Source organism: Juglans regia, chromosome 15 (assembly GCF_001411555.2).
Source record: "Juglans regia cultivar Chandler chromosome 15, Walnut 2.0, whole genome shotgun sequence".
Taxonomy (NCBI): Eukaryota; Viridiplantae; Streptophyta; class Magnoliopsida; order Fagales; family Juglandaceae; genus Juglans; species Juglans regia.
The window spans coordinates 3,689,622-3,696,515 of record NC_049915.1 but is presented as its reverse complement, the minus strand read 5'-3'; the positions used below and the strand labels follow the sequence as shown (position 1 = coordinate 3,696,515).

At 36.5% G+C, this 6,894-nt stretch overlaps 1 long non-coding RNA gene across 1 annotated transcript; it reads left to right on the top strand.

Annotated features, from left to right (window-relative positions):
• The first annotated feature begins 2,157 nt into the window (after nucleotides 1–2,157).
• Nucleotides 2,158–2,618, top strand: LOC108997523. The gene is made up of 3 exons (XR_004798440.1): nucleotides 2,158–2,192; nucleotides 2,347–2,442; nucleotides 2,559–2,618. It is a non-coding gene; the product is annotated as an uncharacterized LOC108997523 (long non-coding RNA).
• Nucleotides 2,619–6,894: the final 4,276 nt, after the last annotated feature.

The following is a 6,894-nucleotide window of genomic DNA, read 5'->3' as shown; positions in this document are numbered from 1 at the left end:
GGAATTGGGGTGTTGTGCAGAACTATGCAAATAGGAATATATACAACATTCCCCATCAAGTACTACCGAGAGTTCTTGGAGTACTTGATGGGGAATCAAGTACTCCCGATGCCGATCAAGAAGATGAGCCATCATATTATTATGAACCAGTGCAGTGTGATAACACAGATCAAGTGGCAACTCAACTGAATAGGCCTGATATACTACCTAGCCATGTAGATGCACGAGAAATCATGGATCCGGTTGGTCAATGCATAGATTCAACAGGCTTTATTAATGATGACATGATCACTTCTGAGTCTGGAAATGCGGCCAGTGAGGGGGAATATTCAGATGAAGATGACCTATCAACAAATGAGGGGGAACATTCAGATGAGGATGGGCACACAACATCTGATGAGTCTGGCGACCTGTAAATATAACCTAGGAACTTCGTTCATTTAAGGTTGAGATATTAGAATTCTTGTTCGAAATTTTCCATGTGTATATAGACATCTGACAATATGAGAACAATATTGAACTTGGTATGTGTATATAGACAGTTCAATATGAGTTTGGGTGAAATATATGTTTTGATTTATTTTCTTACTACCATGAAGAAAATCATTTTATCTGGCCCGAACTACTTATTATGCAAACTCATATTTTCTTATTATGCAAGTAGCAAACAATCTTGAGAGTAGTATTCAAGTTTTACAACATCTATACCTAAATTAAATAGTACCTAACACGTGATTTAATTTGCTTCAGGTTACGTTCAATATCGGGAGGCTGGGTGAACTGGGATGCACTATGCATTATCAAGGTATATATACGGCCGACTCTTAGTTATTCGTTTGTCTATTTAAAGTCTCATAGTGTAAGGGTTAGTCTACCTAAAAGTAACTGAAAATGGTAGATAAATTTGCTTGTTTACGGACCTGTCTGTGCATATTGAGATTATTTTGTATCAATTAGGGCATCAATTTTATCCCACTATGTTATTAACTTGTAATCGTGCAGGTAATCAGCCGGGACCCAGTTCAAGAGGTGGAGGAAGACTTCGAGGTCTTCGAGGTGGAAGGCGTTATATCCCATACTCAGGTCGGCACATCCGACCACGCGGTGCGAAATTATCTTCATATCATAGCACGGAGGAGTGTAATCAATCCTCCTCGGATGACTCAACACAGCCCCAAGTCCCCCACCATGCGTTGTGCCAACTCACGCGCCAGAACCTATTCAAGAACCCCAACCAAATACTGCTGGGGAGCCTGCACCTACTGGAGAACAAACTGGTGCATGTTTTTCCAATACTTTAATTTTGAAAGCATTAGCATGTTTGTATGTGTTATTAAGTGTGAATATTCCACATTACACTTTAAAATACTAATATATTGTACCTTAAAATACAGCTGCAGATGCCCCAATGGAGACCGAAGGAACGCAAGAACAGAGGAGACGAACTCGTGGGCCATCTAGATGCATTTTCTTTGACAAGCTAAGGAAGAACGGGAAAGTGCAGTTGAAGATAAACGATGGTGAGACAGCCCCATGTTGTGAACACGCTTCTATGTTCACAACACGAGTATCGTGGATTGTGAAACAATACTGTGACATGAGTTACAAGCGTTGGTCGGATGTCCCACCAGCGATTAAAGAGGAGCTCATTGACCGTGTTCGGGTAAGTCAAAAATTTAATTGTCCTTGTTTGGGGTGTTGTTTATGTAGTATAATCATCGCCTAAATAACGAGATAACTGGTGATTGTTTGCATGCTGCCTTATGTAGAGTGACTTTGTGTTGGACTGGGATCGCGAAAACCACCGATTGACGGTGACAAAGGCCTTACGTAAGCGCTTCAACTCCTTCCACCACGACTTGCACAAGATTTATGAATCCTATGGAAGCCACGCAGAAGCGTTGGCTAATGGAACTAGTCTGGTGGACCCCATTGTATGGGTGAAGTTGTGTGAAAGGTGGGGCAGCGATGCCTTCAAGGTACAGATAGTCTTTCTCACATACAACCATATAATATGCTATATATTTAATATGTCTAAATATTGTGGTGGAAAATCTGTTTGTCTATTATAAGTAATTGTTCCCTATTGTGTATGACAGAAAATTTCAGCTCAAAATCGGGAGAACCGAAAGAAGCAGGCCATTAATCACACATCAGGACGTAAATCATTCGTCCGATTACTTGAGCAAAAGGTATGTCTAAGGGAAAACAATCAATTCAAGTCAATAGAATAGTGAAAATGCACTTTACTTGGAGATTTTAGTGACAATATTACTTTACTATCACTAAAGGTGGTTACTCATAGCTTTTGTTGTTCAAATGTCACATGGTTCATACACATGACAGCGCAATGAGAATGGGAATTTGGTCGACTTCTACAAAGAGACGCGTTGGTCGAAGAAAAAGAATGCATTTGTCACAGATGCTACAGAAAATACTTATGTGAGTAGTGCATAAACAGCCGTTGGGATCTATGTTGAATTTCTATACGGTAGTAAAATCATTAATATAGCACTAGCTTATTTTTTGTTAATAATCGTTGCTTTCTCAATGTGCAGAAGGAGATGCAATGTAGGTTGGATGGCCTAGGACCAGAGCAACGTAGTGATGAGGCAGCAGCGACTGTCTTTAGGGAGGTTCTTGGCCATCGATCTGGATATGCACGGGGACTTGGGGAAATGGTCATCCCCGAGTCAAGTAGACAACGTGACAAAGTTCAAATGCAACAATACATGTCTGAGGCTGAAAAGCACAAGAAAGATGCTGAACAATATAAGAAGGATGCTGAGCAATATAAGAAGGATGCTGAAGCTTACAAGAGTCAGCTGGATGAAATGAGGACAGAGATGCGGGAGCTGAGGGAGCATCAGCTACAAAATGACAAAGTGATGCAATCTTTCTTTAGGGCTTTCCCGTCGTTCACTGAGTCAGTTCGACAGACTCAGTGCAACGATTCCCCCGGCCCATAAGGGGCTTCTCATAAAAGGGCACATTTTTTGGGTGGTTTTTTGTGACACCGGGGAGGCATGAGTCAAGGGTGTCATTGTGTTTAGCCTTTGGGTGGTTTTTGTACTTACTCTATACGACACTGGGCTATATATATAAATATATATATGGTATTATATATATTTATATAAATCTTGGATCTATGTCTACACCGGGGATCTCTTGGATCTCTCATGGTCTGCAAAATGAGGTTAGTATCATTTTGAGTTATCCACCATAAAATCACTTGTACAAGTGAAGTGTTAAATATATTTCTAGCAACTTGGTTTCCCAAACCCGATGAATAATTCATTGATGGTTTTATACATAATTCCTTTTTTTTTTTTTATGGTAATCATCACAGAAGGCTGACTCTCTGAGAAGCTTCCTTGAGATGAAGGAGAAGGAATTACTTTTGTAATGGAAGAGAAGCTTAAGGCTAGAGAGAGAGTAAGTTCCGACACCTTTTTCCCTGCTCTGTAAAAGTTTACTTACAACTTGTGTTTTATTTTTTTCCCGTGTAAAATGACATTGATCCTCTACAGTTATGTATGTAGTTTAACTAGCTTTGTCGCTTTGGAAATTCTAGTAAATATGTTTTCATTGCCACAGGGAGAGCTGCAGATGATGTATATTTTTGCCATCACGCATGCCTCCCATTACATTCTTAAGCCATAATGGAGTCCCTGAATTCACCTCCCAAATTATTGTATGTAGTACTTCTGATCTCTTGATCCACTTCAATATTTGGTCGACTTGAACATGCATGTCTATAATATGGTCTTTTCTATATCCATATACACTCACATAGTACTTAATATATAAGTGTGTGTGTATGTGTGAGGCTACGTACGTAATAATAGGAAGGGATACAATGTTTTCCAAATATTCATTTCATTGAATGCAACGATTACATAATGCCTTAGAAATCTGCTATAGGCATATGATATAGCAGGTAATGACTAAATTTTGGTACTGTCGAGAGGTTAGATTTATTTTTGCAATGCATATTTCATTTATATTTATTCCTTTATATTTAATAGCCACTACGTTTTTTGTTTTCTTTAACATAAATTCCACTACTGTCGAAAACTTAGATTTGTTGAAAATCATGGGAAAAAAGCTTTATTGTTCAAATCTATAGTACTCTTTGCTTCCCTATTCTGTTCACGGCATCCGGTCGCTTGAATTCTGTCGATTAACGCTTGTCTTTCTCTTTTGATACATCAAAACTCAATCCTTCACTCAGTTCTTAGTAAGAAGTTTCCTGCAAGTGTATTTCAGATAATTAAAGAGAGATGCCCCCAGTCTTTAAGCTAATGTCATTTTATAATTGGTTGAATAAAGTGTCCCAACTCATCATGATCTCTTGGCTTCTATATCAACCATGAGATGAGGAGCTTTGATAGGTTTTGTAGGTCGGGCCTTTGAGAAGGAGCCTTTAATACATTAAGTTTCTTGCAGAGCAGTTTAGGGATGAATTGACTGACCTCTTGATGTGCTGCACTTTCAAATATTCTCTGAAACTTTAAAGCACCACATCTTATTTATGGCTCACTTGGTTGCATTACTTTGTCTCATTGCCTTAATTTTGTCATGGAACCAGCTGCAAAAGTTCTCTTGCTGCACTTGCCCCTCTTCAAAGAGTTATATTTGATGTGGATGGAACTTAATGTGATTCAGATCCACTCCATTACCATGCCTTCCGTGAAATGCTTCAAGAGGTGGAATTTCTTTCACTACCTACCTTATCAGCAAAAATATAAAATAAAATACCCATAAACTCAGATTTCTGATTCATAATTCTATTAGCCCATGTCTCTACATTTCTTTAGATCACGTTCTTCCACACCCAGAAATAAGCCTTCCCTTGGCTAATGAATTATGACAAACACTGTATATATTAACTTAAAATATGTGAGGAAAAAGCAATCAAATCCACCATGATGAAATGGATTTATGGCAGCTTACTTGTTGCTTAGCCAAGGGAAGCTCATAATTTGTATGAATTGTTCATATATATATATATATATATATATATGAACAATAGTTATGTAGGATTGACAGAAATTGTGGTGGTGTACAGATTGGTTTTAATGGAGGAGTTCCAATTACTGAGGAAGTCTACGTGCAGAATATTTCACACATATATAATGATGATATTGCTATGTTACTCTTCCCATTCGTTGTCAAAGGGGCTTGAAGTCCACAGACTATTTGAGGTATGTTTTCATCTTAGGTCATATACATTTCAGAGGTATTTATAGTATTAGAGTAATAATAGGAAGGGATACAATGTTTTCCAAATATTCATTTCATTGAATGCAACGATTACATAATGCCTTAGAAATCTTCTATAGGCATATGATATAGCAGGTAATGACTAAAAAGGAATAAAAGTTTGTTATAACAAGTTTCTTTGACAAGTAGTGTATATATATATATATATATATATATATATTGCATCCTCTATCTAATATAAGCCTCCTCGATCGTCATTCTAAATTCTTTGGATTTTTGTTGTCCTAATTCCTTCTATATATCTCCAGTATACATACATGAATAAGTCGCATTTCGCATGTGATTAATTAAATGTTATAACAGTTTTTGTGATCATTTGACTTCTGAAGAGGGAAACAAATCTTAATTAGAAGCCATGAGTACTACTAATTAAGATAATTGAAATGAAGCAATTAATTAAGCTGCTGATCAATGTTGCAAATTAAAATTAGGCTGTTGCATTGTTGCATTTTCAGATTTCTTGATGGATTGAATATATATATATATATATATATATATATATATATATATATATAAGAGTCGTGCTAACACCACCGACAAATTCTATCGAGAAGGTTAAATGCTTTTAATTTTTTTTTTCATATATTTTTTTATATCTTTAAATATTTTTTAAAAAAAAATCAAGAGTAAATTAAAAAAAATTTACTTAATCACTAAATAAAAAAATTAAAGTATGGAGACAGTTGCTTTGCATGAAATTGGGCACCTTCTTGGACTCGGGCATAGCTCAGTTCAAGGAGCAATCATGGAACCCAGTATCTCTCAAGGAGTGACTAAAGGCTTGCATGCAGATGATATTGCAGGAATTAAAGCCTTATATAATGTTTGAGAAATGTCTAAGAATTTAATGGGAGTAGATTATTATAGAATAAAGCATTTGTTGCTTATAAAATAAACTATAATCATGATGGAAGTAGGCCATATTGTTTTGGCAAGAAGAGGGATATGGTTTAATAAATTAGCTGTTAAGATTTACGTCTTAAAGCATTAGATTGAATTATCACTTTATTAATATAGTCGAATTTAGATAATCGTGAATATCTTATTAATTTGGGCAATTGTAACTCCTGAGATGAATTGATGTGCTCAGTTATAATGTATACTAATAATTAGGTGCATGCAGCTAACGATCCACAAAGAAACCCTGCACTAGCATCAAAGAGCTTTAGGAATGGAGTTAGCTCCAGCGGTGATACGTCATCCAGTGCTTCATCTGAAGTAACTTCAGCAACTCAAAAGAAGACTAAGGGAACTAATCCTTTTGATCAAGTGTAATTCTTCCTGCAACCAATGATTTGGTACTAATCATTTGGATGATTGTGATGCTTATTTATTATTAAGGATAAAAGCTCAGTTTGTATATGAGAATACATTAATACACCACCCCATTGTAATACATATGAGTTTGGATTTTGTTGATGGGCTTGGATGGAACTTTATGTATTTATTTTGCATGATATATTGATTAGCAACTTGAATGAATGAGTTTGGATTATGAATGGTGCATTTAGAAACAACTAAAAACCAGGCCAAGAAAGAAAATAACGCCCAGGAAATTTAAACACGAATTGATTTCTAGCGGCGAATTAATAGCTTATGGCGGCGATT